This window comes from Macrosteles quadrilineatus, unplaced genomic scaffold (assembly GCF_028750875.1).
Source record: "Macrosteles quadrilineatus isolate MER2022 unplaced genomic scaffold, UCM_ALF_1.0 Scaffold_3__2_contigs__length_128488019, whole genome shotgun sequence".
NCBI classification, from domain to species: Eukaryota; Metazoa; Arthropoda; class Insecta; order Hemiptera; family Cicadellidae; genus Macrosteles; species Macrosteles quadrilineatus.
The window spans coordinates 98,194,069-98,216,876 of NW_026542596.1; positions in this window are offsets into that span (position 1 = coordinate 98,194,069).

A 22,808-nucleotide genomic window follows, 5' to 3' on the forward strand; every position below is an offset into this window, starting at 1 on the left:
ACGCAGTCAAATAAAACAGTGGTTGTTTCAGACACCAAAATGGACCTATTTTAAAGAGCCAGAGCACAGTTTGTTTAAATGTAATTTTGTAATGACATAATATAATACACAGGGACTATAGGTTATTTACGTATTAATTTTAATATAGTGGTGGTATCTCTTAAACAAAATTAAAATTTAATTTAACATTATATTTCCCATACATTGTTTCAGCAAGGTTTTGTGAAAATGATTCAACAAAAGAGAATAAGATATTTTTTTAAGGGTTTAAAACTTTAAAGTCAGCAAGTTGGCAAACTAAAGCCCACCGTAACTTGTCCCACTAACAAAGCGGCCTTAAACATAAGTTTATTTTGTCTTTCTTTGAGAACCTATACTATTACAGACCCATTTATTTGGTTGACTTGAAAATTTTAAAACTCATTTATGAACTAAATTGATCACTATTTTTCATAGGTTTAGGAAATAAGTGATCATTTTAATTGTACTCGTGGTAGTCCATGCATACAGGTATACAGTACGTACAAATTTTTTTGTTGGTACAAAGTAGGTTTCGATTGTATTTAAGTTGAGTAAATTTGCTTATAATTAATAAATAGATGCTAACTTGTGTTTTGGTAAATGAATACAACGGATTTATTAGCCATAAACCACTAGTATTTGTTATATACAAGTAAGTAATACAAAACAACCAATAAACGAAAACTACACATTACGTTTTACTTTCTTTTTACATTTACATTAATTCAGTGTTTTTTTTTTTTTTTATGACACGTACATACAAACATATCGTAATGAAATGTAGATTGAATTGGAAATTTCCATTGATAGTGAATACTCAACATTGTACATTGTGAACACTTAACATATATTATATTCTTGAGTAGAATTTTTTTTTTTTTTTTAATTCATTACCTCGACTTATTTATTTATTAAGTTTAAAATCCTTCCAGGAACCTCGGACAAAAGATCGTCCAAACAAAAGACGTTTGAAAGGAGTAGCGCTGGCATACAATAATGGTGATTTTTGGCAATTATTTCACCATTACATCTTTGTTTTAACAGCGGAGGAAAAATTGATATTTGAATTGTATAATGGATATTTTGCAGTATATTAAGTTTATAGCTTCTAAAACACCATCAATACATCACATACAAATAATTTAACCAAACCATAAAACGCCAAACTACATTTAAAGTCTCAAATTGGAAAACAATTAAAAATAAGGTTTTTTTAGCAAAAAAAACTGGCTTATTAACATTCTAAATTGTAAGCTACGCTAAATAATATTTCAAACATATAGAAAAAGCATTTTTACGTTTTAGTGGGTTGGCTAGGGTGAGTAATAATTAAACGTTTATCCAGAATACAGTGTGCAACTGGTTTAGGACAATATTTAATGGTTTTTTGGTTTGTTTGCAACACTGAGTGTGTTGTAGGGATATAAATGAAAACGCAACGCACACTGATAGTGAACGTGTGTTGGTTAAGTGTGGTGTCGGTTCTGCGGTTGGTGGTTTGTCCAAGTATTGTCAACACCATGGGTATACATGTGGCAATCACGTCTATAATAATTGCTGGACTAGAGCTCACCAATTTATCGAATTGCTCAAAATGTTAGCAAAACCTCATAGACACTTATTACTAGGCTACTTAAGAAAGTAAGTTACTAAGCTAATTCACGTGCTTATAAGCAAGACGATTTTATATTTGATATTGTATAATTAAAATCTTAAACAAAGTATTGTAAAAATCAATACAGTTATTTTATTAGGTACACACAACACATTATCAAAATACTTATAAATTTGGTGTTTTTTTCATTATGTGATAATCTTCGTTTCAATTGGATTGGCTATCCAACTGACCGTTGTCATGGAGACAAATGAAGTTCCTATCAATTGTCGGTGTCTGCCAGTCAACTCGTCCTCTACTTTTATTTTGTCATCAATGGCATATACGATAATGGCAAAAAAAGATATGTTAAAGAACTAAAAGCAGCCTCAGTTCTTTATTTATGTAAATACTTTAATCCATTTTCTTGGTAAAATTACTATATCTATAAAAGAGGAAGTAAGTATGTATTAATGTATGTATGTATGTATGTATGTATGTATGTATGTATGTATGTATGTATGTATGTATGTATGTATGAATGTATGTATGTATTTATTTACCATATGCACTCCAAAACCACTCAACAGATTGTAATAAAATGTTTAGGCATTATTAACTATTATTCAAGGATGATTTGTGTGAAGTTTGGTGTAGATCCGTCAAAAGGGCTCCACCCCAGAAGGTTTTAAGGGGTCCAATAACGGAATTTTGGAACTACAATGTTAACAAAAAAATATAATTTAAAAGCAGATGTTTACTTTCAGTGTTTTGTAGGTTTGAATAACCACAACATTCTGTATTAGTCAGAACTTGAAAAAGTGCCACTCCCTGTTTCCACAGAATGCTGCACATAAAAATATTTTACTTTTGGATAGGTCCAAATAAATATATTAAACCTCAATCGCAGCACACCTGTGCACTCAACAACGTTTAAATTCTCCACTATGTAAACGTAAAAACCTTTATCAAAATATTATACACAATGAAAGCGATGGCTATGCCTTAATATTTGTATCTTTTGGTCTATACCCACATAATCTAACAAAAATAATTAAGTTAATAATAACCGTGCGTGCTATCTCAGGTATTCAAATGCCTGCAAATTTACCCACCACATTACATTCATTAAAAGAAGGAACTTCAATATTACTAATGCGAAACTTAAATCCACCAAAGCTGTGCAACAGAACCAGACTGACGATTTTAAAAATCACACCAAACTTGATGCAAGCAACAATCATCAGAGGTAAGTTTAAAGGAGAAATGGTCTTAATCCCAAGAATGCAGATTATTTCATCCGAATTATCCTTTCAATTTAAGTGTCTACAATTAATTTCCTTTACGTGTTGCTTTCGCAATCGCCATTATAAGGCACAAGGGCTATCCGTGACTATCGACGTTTTAAATTTAGAAAATGTATGATTTTCACACGGACAGCTGTATGTTGCGTGCTCACGTGGTGGTAGGTACGCCTAAAAACTTACCACGGAACAAATTAAGAGCAAATTACCATTCAATAATACTTGTTAAGTGCAGCAACGCACGCCAGGTAACTGTTTTAGTATAGTATATAATACTAAGTGTCGCTTAGCAGCTAATGTACAGTAATACATTATATTTACCTAAAGTTTTTAATGTTCATACTCATTTAACATAAGATTGCCTAATTGCGAATTTAAATAAACAATATTTAAAAACATGTTTTATATTTATCAACGTTCTAGTTTTTGAAGCTGCCCCGTTTGAAAAATGTCCATTCTCTTAAAACTGTTCCTTTAGTTGGAATAGGATTCACGTTTACGGCTGCCTTTTTCGTGAGAATTAGGTCTATGTCCCCCTTCCATCTGAAAATAACGAATCAGTAAATTTAGCAAATAAGTGGAATTATGACGGTTGGTCGATAAAGTCAATATTTTATCTACAGTCCTGTTTCAATAAACCTATATTTTCTATTAAACATAATAAAATTGAATAACAGTATTTTTTTCAATGTTTTCATGGTTTTAATCTTTCATTTAATAGTCTTTATGTCTTTCAAAATATATTTCTCTAACTTAAGATTTCAGTCCATTTACGTTCCACGGGGAAACCTATTTTGCTTGAAAAAGAAAAGAAGGAACAATAGAATTGTTATAAGAAATGAAACTTGATTTGCTTGTAGGTAACCCTCCAAGTCTACGAAAATTGAAATCCCCGGGGAAATATAACAGACGTTACGTCTCACTGGTCTATCCTCTTGTCCACTTATTTACCTCAATACATGATTTGTGAAAAAGTTATATTTCTTCCAAAAAAAAGGTCCATCAATTTTCAATGCATCTTTATGATTCTTGGGAAGAGCTGGCAGTAGAAGTATAACGCAATCTTTAGTGGAAACGAGTTTTTGTAAAATCCAATAGTGGAACCCTTTGAGGAGCTCTTACGTTACTGACAGCATTCTTGTTTTCAGACACCAACCTCAAGCTTGAATTTAAAGGAAATATTAAGGCTACTATTATAAACGATTAGATGGGTTTTGCTGTATAAACAAAGGCATAAACTGTTTTACAAATTGACTAAGCAATATCAATGATTCGGATCTTCTGTTTTAAAGTATTAAGATAATATTGATTACATCTATGTATATTATATAAGGATGAAAACGCTGTGTGTATGTTTAAATTTTAATCTTAGAAAATTTACGTTCACAACTTCACGTAGCTTTAACAAGTAAAACATTCCTCTACAGGATAAGCTAAAAATCATCAATTGTACATAATTTTCACGGGTATTCTAAACATTCATACGGTAAGCTGTGAAACAAATCATTATTCTTATGTACCCTAGTAATATGTACTGGGATACTTTCTGTACACAATTTTTAAACCATTTCGATTGCGATCAAAAACAAAAGATATATACAGGCTGTTCTAAAAATTTTGGAGATATAATATAAGTACTGATCACTTGGGTCAAAATAAAGAGAAAACCTAGATTAAAATATGTTTTTCAAAATCGCTTCGTTAAGAGGCAATTTATGGAAAGTTTAACCAGAATACAGAATAATCTGCAAGGTGCATCATTCTATGATATAAATAGTAACTTGATTACAACAAAGAATAGCAAAAAAATTATAGAAAAACTAAAGAAATTCAAATAAAAAAGAAATACAAAAAGATTTAGAAAACTCTTCTTGAAATTCTGTAAAAATAGTTCTATCATGTATCAAAACACAAACAATACAATCAAAGATCTGATATCTTTCGTTCTTTTAGCTAATAATCACAAAAAACAACAATAAAATGCATACATCATTAAACAAGGAGAGTGTTCCAACAATAAGCCAACTTTAATCGAATGACTTCAACTCAAAGAGTGAAATGGACTGTGTGTCAATAAAAAGTTTGACCTACTTGTTGGGAACTTTCAATGCTAACCCTACAGTGGTATTTTGCATTGAATATGCAAAGTATATACTCCACTGTAACATCGTATTATTATTTAGTGATGAACCATAGTATTTATTACACGTTTCTCTTTGCTATAATTTATATTTAGATGAAATGAAATAAACTCGTTATCACTCTTTATTGAGGCGAACTTACAGTTAACCTCTAAAAACTAATAATAATAATAAAACATTAACAAAATAAAACAACAAAGTTCATAATAAACAAATAGTCTAATAACATGACATAAATTTAATTCCCTCACATACAATCACAAACACACACACATACACCTTCTGCTGCACCCAGACACATCATACCGCCACGTCACAGCCATCAGGTTAAGATAATGCTCTTTCAGCGCCACCGTCAGTAGGGGTGGTTTCCTGAGGATTTATATAGTATAGATCAATATATTACGCTAATAATGATAAGGTTTTTTAAGAGGTTGGCGGCCTCTTTTAACTTTGCATTTGCCCGTCCACATAGACTACAAATCTCTGCGTGGAACGTATCCAGCAAAGCAAGGGGTGAGCCGGTACAGTACAAAGGTGAACTGTCCTGCTAAAAGTTTGTGGCAGTGACCACGATCCAAACCCACGACACAACTGCCCTGGCCCGAAGTCCGTGTCGCTACCAACTGAGCCACCGACTCACCAATAATATAAGTTATATACAGAGTGTTCAAAAAAGGTGGGGAGATAATTTACGTAATGCAAAATAAAGAACTTTGTTCAAAATAATACTTGGGTCAAAATAAACAAAAAAAATTGTATAACATTTTTCCCAAAATCACTTCGTTAACCAGGTATCCGCCATCTTGTATTTTTTCATAAACATTTTATCTTTAATTTTTTTTTCAAACGATCTTTATAAAATTTGGTATGTTATAGTATGTATGTATGTTAAAGTAGAAGAGACCCATGTTAGAAAAATCCATTCAACCTAAAATTTTAAAATAACGGCCATTTCAACTTGTCTAACTTAAATTACTCAAGAATCGCTGATTTTATGAAAGAACTTCTATAGCACTTTTCTTTAGCACTTTTAATTCTCTATCAAACTATACCAAGTTAAAAAAGATCGAATAAAAATTAGCTTAAATATTACAAATTTTAGTTAGTAAATGCCCAAATAACATAGATTGTTACAGTAGTACGGTGCCAAAGTGGTCAGTAAGAGTTGGGTTGTATTGATATCCTGCAGTGCACGTGTAACAACGGTGATGTGGCATAATATCCAACTACACAACTTGGCTCTCACTAGTGATGAGGCTTTCTGGTTTGTTAAAGTGACTAAACAGATTGACCAACATGTGCTGGTGTAGCCTTACCACGAGCGAATACACTGATAATTATCAATAAACCCAATGTCAGGTTGGGCAAGTATTTGTGAAACACTATTCAGTATAAACTGGCTCCATATATATATTTTTTGTATTAAATATTTATATAACAACAATAACAACAATTATTAAAATAACGACTGGGACGGGTGGCGTCGTCCTGTAATCCAGCTAAAAGGAGGTCACGAATTGTGGATATTTACAGGCATGCCCTGTGGATGCGATACTCCCTGGTCCGCACTAGTGAGTACTCCGACTATCCGCAGTACTATCCTGATAATTAGACCAATTCGTATATACCAAGGTAAAAATGTGGTTCGGATTCCATTATAAACTGTAGGTCCCAGGCCCCTTAGTTTCCATTAGCTGTATAGGCTAACCAGCTGTGTCTAAGGAATGTCGGCCTTAGTCACTAACAAGACTACAAGATCGCGCCACTCATCCTACACTCATCTCCATTCATACTTGGCTTAAAATATCTACTTTGTATGGTTGACATTTCATCGAACAGTATTGAACAGTATTATAAAATATTTTTTGGTAATTTTTTTAACAGAAGTTAATTCAGCTTAGCATTACATTTAATTTAATGGAAACTATTTTTTTCACACGTAAATTTAAAGTTATTGGCCTATTCTAATACTTTGCACATAGGTAAACAAGATTTAACCTTTTGTTTTTGTGATAAAAGTTATTTTTTATACACCTCTAACTAATTTGGAAACGACTACCAGGTGATACCTGGAAATGGCTGAGTTGTAATAGTGCAAGCCTAGCTTCTCAAACGGTTGCCGGATTGATAATGAGAAAAATCCGTAACTATTTGATAGTTCAAAACTGGATTCAGTTAAAATAGACCTAGGCTCTGTTCATGAATAGCTATTTTTTAGTAAAAAATATTTAGAATCTGTTACAGGAAGTTAACGCAATTTAAATTTCAACCCAGAAGCCTACAGGTAGAAACCGTTTAAATCGATCGAAATGGTAAATGTAACACTTTCTTCCCTTCCAAATTCATTTAAACCTATTGAGAATAATTGCGAAATATCTAAAAAAAAGGTTTGCATCTAGAGTTATCAATCACATTCATCAAACTCCTAGCAAATATCGACAATAAAAACTTATACAAATATCAGTTTTTGAGTCAAAGTGTTTTATTCCTCACCATATCATTTATTTTAAAAATAATGATATTTTTTTCTGGGCATATGAATACTAACATTTTCAAGCAAATTAAATTTAACAAAGCAAATCAAACCTACACTGAAAATGTATCTACTGAATAATCGTGTGTTATAATTTAACACGAGTTACTAGCCAAAATAACCAAGGACAAAGACATTTTTTGAACATTTAATCAACTTTATCTTTTATCACATTGAATTCTACTAATTTTATATACTTTTAACCTACATGAGTTAATTTCGAAAGTCAGTTAAATCTTGTTTTTCAATTATAAACGAACAGCTGTTATCGAGCTATTATATCTGGTGCGCTACAATTGGGTTTAAATCTGAAAATATACAATTGAAATTTGTCTGATAAATATATTTTGGTCTGGTATTTATCTTTTGTATGCTTACGCTAGTGATAAAAATTTAGCTCAGCCCCACAAGTATGGAAATCCGCTGTTAACAATGCTATATGGTATAAAAAAACATGATTACACTCGAGTTTACTATTGCAGAAGGACTAATCCTCTCATAATTACTGGACATATTTGGATTATATACTAATATCAAAGACTATTTAACAAATTTTACGAATAAAACTTCAACTTACAAGCACGGTGTGTCATTGGTATCTAAAATCTGTCAATTAAGTAGAATTAGAGTAAATAGTTGTGGATTGTTTGAACATTTTAAAATTACATTCATGCTTTATTCCATCAAATACCTCTGCCGTATTTGGAATAATGTAGACACTAAATACAAAAGGACTAAAGACCATAAGTGACACTAGAATCTAACGGAAGATATGAACACAACGACGGCCATTTGTCGGGTGATATTCTTGTGGCAGGTGTAAGATATTGTGTGGAACATAACTGTGCCACTCCGACAATGTGTTCATGGCGAGAATAATAGTACTTTGTATTAACAGTTAATTTTCCTCGAGTGGTATTATGGTGTTTATTTATGCCAGTGTCATCTTTAACTTTTTTTATGCAAATGTACATAAACCTGGTCTAGTCTTGTTACTGTCTAAATTCAAGCTTTCGATAGACAGCCTAAATTAATTAATTTATAAACTCGCCACAGCAAACTTGCAGACTAAGCGAATTTCAATTTGGCTGATTTGATTTTTATTAAAATATGTCCGTAAAAGAGATGTTTATTCCCCAATTAGTCCTTAACATTGGATTTAAGGAGTACTTAGGTCTGCTAGGTAAAAATTGGGGTTTTTTACCAAAGTTTTAACAATTGGTATAAAATGAATTAAATAAATTTGATCAACATACATCTAGAAACAATCAAACTACGTCATTTTCTTTTTCTTCATTAGAATAAAATGGGAATCTGAAATGTACAGGTTTTTTTCTCCATAAACTTAAATTTTCTCAGCAACGCTCTAAATTACAAAATAATTAGTTTTTAAGCTCTACACGATAGCTGATAATGAAAAACGGACATGTCCATGATTTTCAGAGTAACATCGTGAATTAACCTTTTTTAATTTCCAAACCCTATGGTACTTCCCTTCCAAGACCCAATGGTGGTTCGTAAATTCATCCTCCTTTATCCTTCATCCAAGTTTATTCTCATCTACACATTCAAGCCAAATTTAATCAAAATACGCCCAAAATTATCTGAGCTATCGTTTTCACGAACACACACGCACACATAGAACAATATTTGTATAAACGAATGGTGTTTTTCGGCTCTGAGAACATCAAAATGAAAAAGTAAGTAGGTCCGGAATCTAGGTGTAACATGACACCAACGGTAATAGCTACTTCCTTTCCCTATAGGTAAATTCGTTATAGCCAAATAAATTTTGATTTTCATAAAGTAATAATCTATGTCATTTAAATGTTGATAATTACCTAATCACCAATGTAAAACTAATCACTCAATCCGATCGGGCGTAAGTCAAATCAGGGATTGCGATATTTATGAATACGTTAACTAGTAACTAACTGATTCTGGATACTGTATTTTAAATTGTTAATTGGATATAGATATTGGTCAAACTACATTGCCTTCGTTTTCCAGATACAAGACTTCTTTCTAATTATGTTTACTTGCCCAACAACAATTATGAGAAAAACTAAACATTTGGCCGTAGCTGAGACAACACAGGTATAATTTATTATTTGTTGACACCAGCATTTAAGCGGAATCATAAATTGGATTGTTATCCACAACACAGTTACCCAGCTGTTATTAATTATGTTAATTACCATAAATCGCGCTTATTATAATAGAAAACTAGTCTACTGTATTCCATATTTTTCTGTATAAGGCCTACAGAACCGCTTTAATATTTTACATATTTAACCTACATTCAGTTCAAGCAGTTTTACAAAAGTGCATAAAGAACATGTCCATAGTGGTGTTGGTCGACATATTATATATTGATCAAGTCCATCTTTCATGTTATTATTCCTTGAACTTTAGCTTAAAGTGCTTGTCTCTTTTCCAACAAGATTAAAGTCAATCGTTCATGTGATTCTTAGAAGTCTATGAAATACATCGGAGGACTGTTCCACTTTATTTGAACGTGCAGTTACAATGAGTAATATTGTGGGATTGTTGTCCTCAATTCCCGATTGCACTTGTTAACATTATTAATCTTGTAGAAACTTTGATAGATGTCTTACATAGTATATCGCATTACTGGTTTAAATAGTGTTTTATTCATAAAATTACTTGATTTCGTTACCATAAGCCATTGCAATAAACGTGTTTGTGTTGTATTCTTACGGACATTTTCCTAATAATAAACTGAATTTACTCTCAATTCAAATTATTATTATCTATATTAGGATGCAACATATAGCTCACTTCACATAAAATCAAGCATACAAATAAAGTATATAAAATAAATATTATTAGGCTAGTGAAAGTGTATATTGTATATGTGACCACCAATTCACGTCAGACTGGATGGGTTTAATGAAATTAAAAATATAGCTTAAGGGTGGATTGAAGTCTTAAATTGGACTTATTGTTCTTTTACATATATGGATCTTCTCTGAGCAAGGTTACCAAATTAGGTTTATGTAAAAATATCTACATCGTAACAGGCAATCGATTTCGATCTATCGTTGATCTTTTTGGCTGATCCATAACTTGATAAAATTCCCAAATTTGTCCTAAGTATTCATTTACGTATCTTTTCTTACTCGCCATATTTCAAATTCCAAACCATTCGTTTTTAATTTTCTTTAGTAGGTAGTCATTAGCTATTATAATCCCTAAATAAGCAGCTAAGGTGACATAATTCAAATATCTCAAACATAGTTGAGTTTGCATACTCCATTATCTAATTCATCAAAGTGATTAGGTAATTACATTGATATCAAGTTACTGCATACAATTTTGCTTATTATGTTGGTCAAATGAATATTGTATAGAAATTCTTGAAATAGTGTTAATAACACTGTTAAATATCCATACTGACTATCTACATAACGACTATTCACACAAAAATTTAGTTCCATGGGCCATCCAGCAAGTAAACTAATACCACTATCCGATTTAATATTCAAGTTTAAGTTACTGTAATTTATCACATGATATTTTGTAAGATAATTTAGTTAAAAACGAGTTTTTTTCTCATTTTAGTTGGTAAATAAAATGTTGCATTTGTTGAAAATCTATAATAGACAACAGTAAACTAACTCTGCCAGAGACACAATTTGACTCTTTTTATTATTATTTTAAAACTTGGCGTGACATAAAGATGTAGATATGATTATAGTATTATTCATTATCAAGGATAATGCAATATTCTAATTCAAAATTAATGGAATTCCTGTTTTATTAATATTTATTTTAAATATTGCTTACTTATTTTGTCACCATTAGCCATAATATACGCAAAAAAGGTCTTTACCTCAAAATGTATAAATAACTTATTTTCACATAAATTACGTTAGGAAAAACCAACACAATACATGCAATCAATATAAGCAATAAATATTGATAATTTACTATGTATGAAACAAGAGATTCTATTATCATGCTGTACAAGCTAAAGTTTTATTTTTTTTTTTTTAATAAACTTAATTTAATCAAGTTTTCTACATCATGTGTTGCTGTCAGTTACTGATTTGTATACACTATCTTTTTAACGAAACCAAACCCACAGGTCAGCTTATTAAAACGTTTTTATTATTTATTATTTATTTCCCAAATTAATTTCACGAAACACTGATAATAGCTTCTTCAAAACATTATTATTTAGAAAATTTTCTTCAGGTTGTTATGTGATAACTATATTTATTTGTATATTCTATGCGAACATATTTAGTACATTGTATAAATGACACACTAATGTATTAGGAGAGAAACTACAATATGTATACCACTATAAAACGCTCTAAAGTAAGCTACTGTCGAAAGAAAACAGAGGTTTTAATAATAGTATAACTGGTGCTAGGAATTAAATAATTTATAAATAAAAATTCTTTTAAAAAATATTACGTTTTTAAACACACTAAAAAGTATAAAATAATCTATACATATGTTAAGAGAATATATACTTATAAGATTTAAAACGAAAAACGTGGGGCGCATGCAATGGATCATAATAGTTCAATAGGTGAAGTTATTGTAAATTAGCATGCGCTCCACGTTTTTCGATTTAAATCCTACAAGTATTTATTCCCTTAACATATTTATAAATTAATTTTATACTTTTTAGTGCGTTTAAAAACGTTGATTTTTTTTAAGTAATTTTATTTATGAATTATTTTATTCCTCGCACCAGTTGTACTATCATTAAAACTTCTGTTTTCTTTCGACAGGAGCTTACTTGAGAGCGTGATTTAGAGGTATACATACTGTAGCTTCTATCCTAATACATAAGTATGTCAATTATAAAATGTACTAAATATATGGATAGAATATACAAATAAATATAATTATCACATAACAACCTGAAGAACATTGTCCAAATAATAATCTTTTGAAGACGCTATTATCAGTGTTTCGTGAAATTAATTTGGGAAATAAACGATCCGTGGTTGATGATTTGTACCATCACTTTATACTATACTGTATAGTAAACCAAATATAAATCAGAATGTATCCAGACAAAACAATTGTTTGACCATAGCAATTTAACCATATCTCCGGATGTCCAGTAATGTGTGGATAATAAAGTTTGGTCTGTGGTGCGAGGAAGCATGGCGACCGGTCAGTGGGTAACATCAATGGTGTATTGTGGATTTATCACATTACTGCACGGGACATTGGTGTTAAAAACAATCGTGTCATTGTAAATATATCAGTAAAATGTATAAATGAAATCATTTACCCACGAGTGGTTCATCCTACAAAAAATACTCGTATTTTGTATGATACAATTGTCTGCTTGCACAAGGTGTTTTCAAGTTTTTTTTAGTTAAGCTTGATCGTAGGATCATACAGAGAAAAACGTTCTCAAATTGTAAAATATTTTAGGTAAAAATTATTTTTAATTGGTCATACTTATAATGCCTAGTGAATCAATAATCTACTATTATATAAAAATCTAATGGTGTCTGTCTGTATGTGTGTTACTAATAGGTGCAAAAACTACTTACCAAACTTGGCTTAAATTTTACAAAAATATAGCTATCATACCAAGGACCATTATAGGACTATTCACATTTTGATACTGACCGTAGGCTTTATCCCTTTGGCTTTAAAATTCAGAGGTGAACATTTTAAAAGTAAACATTGATTGGTCTCCATGGCTGCGATGAGAATACTAACAATGTTTGTTTACATTTGCTTTGACCTTTAAATGTAAACAAGAAGAACTGCTAAACTGCATATTTCACAATTCCAGACAGCTGATACAAAGAAATTAAATTTAATCTTTTCCATAACTACGAGGTAGGTTTATTTTAATCTAACCTTTTATCATGGATTATTTATTCTAAGAACTATGTCAATGATTATAGAAAAAAAAGATTCTATAACCGTTGTTGTATTAACTCCGGCTCTGCTTTGGATTTTATTTAAAGCGTCTAAGTTATGAAAATAATGTTATTGATATGTTATTGATATACTGTTTTGATGGAAACAGTATGAAAATTACAATGTATGGATGTTTTGTATGAATTTGGAGGCTACTTTAAATAAATTCGAACTGCTTAACATGTGTTAGATTAACTTAACATAACTTGCACATCACATTTTTTTATATGTATATTTAGGTAAATTAAGTTATTGTGTTTTGCTAAACCTATGCTTAAATTAAACTAAAGATTATCATCAATAACTAAATTGTACGTCGTTGATTTTTGTTTTCTAAGATCTGTTGTATACAGAGTGTTTTTTTAAAAACTTGCATCTTTATTTATGTAAAAACCGCAATAGATAGAAATATGCAGTTTGCGGGAATCATCTATTGACGTAGGGGGCCCAATTTTTTTTTTAATTCAACGTTACATTCATATTCCCCCCCTTTCCCCCTCTTCCCCCAACTTAATTTTTTTTAATAGCAAGGTACCCCTTGTGACATATTAAATGAAAGAGAATGAAAAAAGAAAATTTCTGGTGAAATTTATTTTTCATTTTATATGTCACAAGGGGGGGTACCTTGCTATTAAAAAAAAGTTATGGGTAGGGGAAAAGGGGGGATTATCTCACAAATTCATGAGCAGATTTTCAATTTTTTTTCACCAAACATTTTATTTTTTCATGCTCTTTCATTTAATATGTCACAAGGGGTACCTTGCTATTAAAAAAAAGTTCCCGGTGGGGAGGGGGGGAATATCTCACAAGTTTATGAACCGATTTTCAATTTTGTTTTCATCAAACATTTTCTTTTTTCATGCTTTTTTATTTGATATGTCACAAGGGGTACCTTGCTGTTTAAAAAATAATAAGTTGGGGGCAGGGGGGAAAGGGGGGAATTTGAATGTAACATTGAATTCAAAAAAATTGTGCCCCTTACGTCAATAGATGATTCCCGCAAACTGAATATTTCTATCTATTGCGGTTTTTACATAAATAAAGATGCAAGTTTAAAAAAAAAACACCCTGTATGTGTAACTATATTTAATTATCAAATGGTAATACAAAATACTCTTATTTTATCTCAACATAGCTTTCAGTTCACATTTACTTTAGGCTATTTGATACATTTATTATTTGTGTTTTGCATTTTTTATTCCTCGATGCTTTGATAATCATAGTTTTGTCTGCTGTCTTTAATGCTAAATTATTTGTTTAACATTTTGTATAGTACCTATTGAGTTTCTTTAATATTTTAAAAGACTATTGATAAGGCATAACAATATTTCTAAAGTTTATAACAGCTGACTTAGTTTTGCTATTGATTTATTGTGAGTGAAGAAACTGAAGATGGAAGGATTTTTGATTTAATATAAAGAAGAGTGAAATTTGAAAAAGGTTCATTTAAATTTAATAATAAGTATTTTTGCAACTTCAAAATTGAAATTTAAAAAGTCAATAATAAATTAAAAGATATGTAACTAAGGGAGATGAAAGTAAATCATGTATGTCAAAGTTTTATTCAAAGATTTGGTCCGTTTGTCTCATATCAGCCTATACAAGATTTAAAATTAATCAAAACCAAAATGTTGGTATCCACTACTTACCAGATTTAAAAGTTATAACTTAAACGTTTCTATTAAGGCTATAAAAGTTGAATTTTGTTTCTAAAGCATTGGCGGATGTGTAACTATTATATGCAACAGATGTAAAGATGAAAATGTTTCTATTTTGTGTCCTCTTCCCGTTGCAAAGCACGGGTACAACAGCTAGTTTATTCATAAAACACGTTAGTGATTTCTGCCATTTAATGGTGTCCAGCTTACATCGTATGAATTTTCTGTCAAATAGCTATATAAAATTTCTACTTATTTTTCAAATCTATTAATAGTAACATAATAAAGAATAATTGTGATTTCTAAAGCAGATAACTGCTTGACAACAAATTATTACTACCTAAAAATAATTGCTAATAGAGACGTTCCCAATGTTTATGTGTTAAGGTGAATACTGTGTATTGATTCTCAAGTAGGCTATGTTGCAACAGTTTAGCGTGATCATTGATCCAACAGGGTAAAAGTAAATACTCTAAGCATTAATTTAATAATTATTTTGTGAATTTTCCTGGAAACACCACGACAACATGCCACTCCAAATCCCCCCTTCTTTATAGGCATTTTATGAAATTTTTAAAGTTGTTAAGAACATAAAGTATATATATATATAAATATAAAGTTGGATGAACACGTAAACGACTAAGCGGTTTAGAACGGTTGAGACCTATTAGATGATAACTTAGAGAGAATTTCTGACTCCATTCTTATTCCAAATTTGAGTGAACCTATCTAGTGATTAGAGCTTGGGTGTTCTGTCGAGGTTTGGGTTCAATTACCACTAATCACCTATTGCTTTTACCTACTTATGTCATAATTCCACAATCCTTGGTTGAAGGTCCACAATCCCGTATTATGCTGCAGGTATTCTGATCTAAAACACAATAAAAATGGGACTTTCAGGTGACTAAACCTTTTCTGAATCAAAGAAATCCCTAATTTGAAACACATAGGATTATTAGTTAATCAACTACGAATAATAGTGTCTCATTTTTCCTAACAAGACTGAAAAGTACCTTCTTAAAATGACGTACATCAGGTAAATCATATACATTTATTGAGATATTCGTTTTAAATAGTTGAAAAACATCAATATTTTCCATCCTAGTGGTGCGAGTTTCATAAGAGCTCCTCGTTAACATATACTCTAGTGTTGTGTGATGTTCTAGTGCTTAAGGATGTTAAGCACATGGAGTTAAGCTACAAGCTCTGAGCTTAGAGCTAAAACAAATTAACTTCATTTTAAGTGGAATCCTCTTGTATTGCTTGTTTGTAAGTAAGTTTCCGCGTACAAAAAAGTAATACCTAAATATTTTATATGTTATTCAAACGTGTTGATTAGGGTTCAATCAACTTATGTCCAGAACAAGATAATCTAGCGTAGTATATGATCCCACATGAGTTAGTGGTAAGCTAATTTAATAGTGGCGAAACGAAAACTGTTAGTGTCTCTTTGTCCCTTTTTCTGCACTCATCAGTCAGATTATCTGGTGTTATTTGCATGTTGAGGGAAGTCAGGTACGGATTAAGGAGTTTGATTGCTATAAGCAGAAACACTTAGCTCGACTATGCCTTGGCCAGTCCTGCATGTTTGCTTGCTTTTACTGCTATCCTACATCCTGCAAAACTATCCCCTAAGGGAATATTAAGGGGGATGCAAATTGTGCAGAACATTGTCATTATTTCACTTTTTGCGTGAGTCTTGAGATATGAGTCATCCATAAAGACTATCTTTATTCACTTCCCATGCGTTCCATAAAGTAATGGTTTGCTGTAAGGTTTTCAAAAGGTTATTTTTTTGGAGAGTCTCGGCACATTTGAGACAAACTCAACCTATGTTGGTTATAAGTATTTGGCAGCTTTAGTCCTCGCAAGGTTAGAAGGGAGGACTTCCAATCTTTTGACCCTGTGTTGTGGAACAAACAACCAAACTATTCTTAATTTTAATAAATATTAAACATTATTATTTTAAGAGCTGTAAAAAAATACTTTATATGTCATTCAATGTAATTCTTAACTAGATCGATAAAAAACAATTAGGCTTTAAACTGAGTATCTACTACTGTACTACTTGAAGTTAACATATCCTACATCTTTATTGGAAAATATGATGGCCAAGGTCAAATAAGTAAATAAAATGTAAATCAAAGCAGATTTGGATAAAATAATTCAAACAATAACTGATAACATTGGAAACTGCTTGTATCGTAAAACAACAACAAGATTACCTTTGTTAAGCTGCATGATGAATATGCCCGACTGAGTGGAAAGTTGGAGTTTAAGTCAGAACTCGAGGCAACTTTAACCCTCTTACTTAAAACTTTCACCTGAGAACTCAATCACTGTGGTTGTATCAACAAACACCTCAACACTTAATTTATTTCATGTTGAGATTATCTTGTAAGTATTACAACATATCATTGTTTGTTTGCAAGTTTAGTATTAGGTAAACGGTTTGATATACTTCGATCATAAGCCTATCTCATTTGAATTTAGGTAAAATGTCAGTTGTATTTTTTAAATTTTGAAAGGGAAAACCCTTAGTCCAAAGGCCAAGTGTCCAAGGGCTTGGCATTCATAAATATGTGGAGATTATAAACGGGAATTTGAGTTTTGGAAATTAGGTGGTTTCCATTTTCACAATATGAAACAATAAATGTCCAGCAGCTTGATAACAATGAGTTTGAATACAATTAAAGAGAGACAATTACAGAAACAAATGTATGTACTAAATTATTAGGGACTGAAAATAAACCATAACAATAGAAATAGGTTGATTAATGAAACTGTAACAAACAATATAAATTGTTCTCCCTTTGAAACAGTTTGTACAATTTGTGTGTGGTAAAAGATAAGTCAACTACCTGATATTACTTAAAGTTCTAAGTTATAAAGTCAATGGTTCTACGTGAATGTATTGCAGTTAAAACAGATAGTACGAGTAAAAACAAAAGTATTCTTTTAAATGTATTATTTGTGTTTTTTCTCATATATTCACATCCCTGGCGGCTGCTTATGTTTGAATAACCATAGCTTCTGATTTGGGTAGTGATAGGTTAGATAGACATTTAAAAATTACTTTCCAAAGATATTTAGATAGCTGAAAGATATTCAAATAATAAATACCATAAATATGAACTGTATTATAAAGAATGTCAGATTGCCAAATTTACTTACGGTCATTATTGTCTGTCACTTTTATTGCGTTGAATATTGTATTATGACATATTCCAAGTGTAAAAGTAGAGTTTTTTTATGAACACCTCATTTTAACGTATAACTCTTTGTGTGTAAATAATAAGCATTTTTTTAAATTGTTTAAGGGCCTACATAGAATAAACTGGCTTGCATCAATCATAATCAGCAATATTACCACAACAATGACAGTTACAGCTGACCTTGACAGAAAATCACAGCTGTCGTTCACAACGTTTGGGTGTTGGTGTAAACATAGTCAGAAACATCACCTAAAATCCTGGTAGATTATTCCGTTTCATTTATTCAAGTGAGGCCACATAATGTGTCATTATTGACTATTTTTTAGTATTTATATAGATTTAAACTTTCAAATGTAAGTATACAAGTCAGGAGAACCTTGAAGTATTTAAGTTACACACAATCACATTTAAAACCTTAAAAACCTTTAAAAAAACCTTTACATGATTTTGTATGGATTACAATATTTTATTTCTGTAAAAATGGAATCATGAGAGTAAAAATATTCTGGTAGTATTAATATCTGGTAGAAAACTATTGAAAATCAAAAACCTTCTAAATTAAAAGACTAATCTATTCTTTTGAACCAAAGTATCTTCAACTACGCATACAATTAGCATTCATGAAGCAATCACCTTAAGAAAACTTTAAACAAATCCTTTAAGTTTAAGGGGGCAATGTACCCAAAAATACTTTTTCTTTATAAATGGCCTAAACATTTTTATTTATTGATTAAAATGTATCCTAGTGTAAAAATATAAATAAAATATGGTATGAGGCCCCCCTTTCTCTTTCGGGTGAAAGGGGGGATTAAAAAAACATACATTTACGTTATACAGCATAACTCCTTTTGTATAGCACGTATTCCAATTTTTTAAACTTTGTTTCAAAGCTAATACATAGCCTTACAAACTGTAGCATGGCTTTTGATATGCTTTTAAAAATAGATATGGGACATTTTATTTTAACTTTTTGACGAAATTCCGTTTATTTTTTTATTTAAAAAAATATGTAAGGAATATGGTTAACAATATGTAAATTTCCATGCTACTGTTTGTGCACAATATATCAAAGAACATAATGTACAAAATTTGACTTCTCTAGCTAAAAAAATAAAAAAGTTATGCTGTAAAACTTGAAGGAAAACACTAAAAAAGAAATATGCGGGAAATAACAAAAACACTTTGCTTCCAATAGGCGCCAGAAGCAGAAAAACCAGCTGTGGATGCTTATGATATTTAATCTAAAAAACTATTTTCAATATTAAAAATACAAAACTAATGCTTGATACTAGTTCTTAAATAGTTTAAGAAAAGAAAAAAAGAAAAAAAAATAATGAAGTTTTTTTATTTACTTCCACCATGGGTTACATTGCTTCCAAAATATGCGCCTGAAGCAGAAAAGCCAGCTGTGCGCGCTTATGAAATCTAATCCAAAAAACACATTTTGAATATTAAAATATACCCCCGCCGCAGCAAACCTGCCGTCTAAGCGAATTTCCATTTGGCCGAATTGATTTTCAATTGATCTATTTAAATAGCATTAGGTTTAACGAGTACCTAGGTTTGCTGCTACAAGGAAACTAATAAAGCAGTGTGTTTTTAGTAAAATATTGATAGATTACTATAAAATAAATAAATTTGCCAAGTTTGATCAAAATATATCCATAAACAAGCAAACTACAACATTTTACAATATTCTCCATAAGAATAACATGGGAATTTTAAATTTACAATTTTTTTAGTTTTCTCCGTAACCAATAACCGTACAAAAATACTTTGATATACTGAATTGTTTGTTTTTTTAAGCTCTTTAAGAAGGTTTGGAGAAAAATTGGAAAATTTTGTGTTTTGAGGGTAAAAAGTGAGAAAAACCAATTTTTACCCCATAAAACCCCCCATAAAACCCTGTTCCCATGGTCCGATCATGCTGGATCGCGAACTCATTCGAGTTTATCCCGCCTTACACCTTCAAACCAAATTTCATCAAAATCGGATAAAAATTACTCAAGTTATCGTGTTCACGGACATATATCTATATATATAAAAGGCAAAGCCCTCACTGACTGACTGACTGACTGACTGACTGACTGACTCACTCACTCACTCATCACTAATTCTCCCACTTCCCACTAACCTAGGAGGCTGAAATTTGGTACACTGATTCTTTAGGCATTAAATAGGAAAACTAAGTGGTTTTTATTCTGATCGGACTCTCGGGCTCCGCCCCAGTGGCTCTGGAGTTTCCCATGTTAACCTAATGAGTACTCATATTTAAATGGAATTAATGAATCTTAACAGCTGTTTCAATTAAACAAGTTGGTTCTGTTCTATGATGTTCAATAGCATTTAAGTTACAAGGATTACCAACAGAGTGCAGCACTATTTTTTTTTTTTTATATTTTACAACAGCTAATTTTAAACCAAAAGTGAGTGAGCGTAGCGAACGAACTTCAACCCGGAGGTGAGTTAGCGTAGCGAACGAGCTAACCTGAAGGCAAGTGAGCGCAGCGAACGAGCTCCAACCGTAAAGGTGAGTGAGCATAGCGAACGAACTTCAACCAGAACGTGTAAGCGCAGCGAACGAGCTCCAACCTAAAGGTGAGTGAGCGTAGCGAACGAACTTCAACCAGGACGTGATTGAGCCATGCGAACGAGCTCATATATGAAGTTAAACGGGGCAAAGCCCGCGGGTACAGCTAGTATATATATATATATATATATATATATATATATACATATATAAAAATTTTAACGAATGGTGTTTTTGGCCTCTGGGGACATTAAAATGAAAAAGTAAATCGGTCCCGGGCCTAAGTCTTACCATGAGACCTACGGTAATAGCTACTTCCCTATAGGGAAATTCGCTAAAACCAAAACCAATGTTTGATACTTGTTCCTAAATTGTTTAAGAAACAAAAAAATAAATAAAACACCTTTTTTAATTCAAATTTTTGGGTACATTGCCCCCTTAAGCATTTACCAAGCTCAATAATGTATACTAGTGTACATGTTGCTCTAATTCGAGCAATTGCAAAGTATTCTAGGAGTTATTTCAAAACGAATAACAGTCATATTTAAAATAAGTTTAAAAGAGTCAACTCAAAGATTACCGGTGTGTAACTCAGACCATGTTTATCTTCGTTATTGATAAACCTAAAGCATTCCGGCCGGTTTTCGCCTTCTCTAAATGCCTCGCAGTACAGGCAACACAGGTCATTGATAGAGGGCCAATTGAGAACAAAAAGTCGTTTTGGGGTAGTGTTAGGGCGCATTTGTAACCTCAAGTTGAGATTGTCCAGGGTCAGGTGCTGACTGTGATGAGTTAAGTCTATTACGCGCCACTGTTCTGCTGCGGTCGTTATCACGATTACGCCTCCTGTCTATGTTTTGTTTACGTCGCGTTGGAGGCATTTAAAAGAAACAACAACAAATAAACAAATTATAGGTACACAAAGCAACAATAAATGCACAAATTTAAGTTAGAATCATGCTAACACGATCCGTCATAGCGACACAAAACAACTACAAATACACCAATTTTAGATACTACCATACTAACACGATCCGTCTTGGGGTTATGTTTACACAAACTCGAATAGTAAATAAATGTACTCAATGCGTTTCATTGAATTGAAAAATAAAATAACAGCAATTAAATTATACAGCTGATCAAAATGTAAACAATTGTGTTCTCCATAAGGATAACATGGGAACTTTCCAAGCCACTGGGGCAGAGCCCAAGGGACTTTTTCAAAAAATGTAAGGCCAGTTTGCAAATCTACGCGACACGCTCTTTCCAATGAGACGTCAATGGATAAAATCGGTTAAGAAATGGCGGAGGAGTTCAACCGACAAAGTTTCATGTAGCGTATTAATTATATAGATTATATAGATTTACCATGCCTTTTACATAGTAGACTCGTTGTTGTTGGCTTCCTACAGTTATAAGATGATTGGCTATTTATTGGTCATTTCAGTCCAAAATGATCAGTTAAAACACTTCTGTAGTATCGGTGAAATGTAATGATCAGTCCAAAAACATTACTCAAACAGTTTTAACCGTTTTAAAATCAATAAACGCAAGGGGGGCTTTAAGGGAAATAGTTGCATTTTACAGTTTGATCATTTTTGGTAAGGGACAATTTGAAATGAATGAGTATTAACAATGGTTTAACAAAGGAGGTGAATTCGGTCTAGAATTGACATCTTGCAGGTCTGTGTCCCATGATTGATTCTCTTATCAGTTAACTACAGCTGATCTGATAGCACGAACCAACAGGGACATCCAACTGCTCAACTGTGTGCAAAATGATTGATAAGTGTGCGTGAAAAGTATTTGTATTTTTAATTTTTGGTAAACAAATTAAATTAGTATTTCGGGATATGTATATGTATTATATTGTATCGGGAT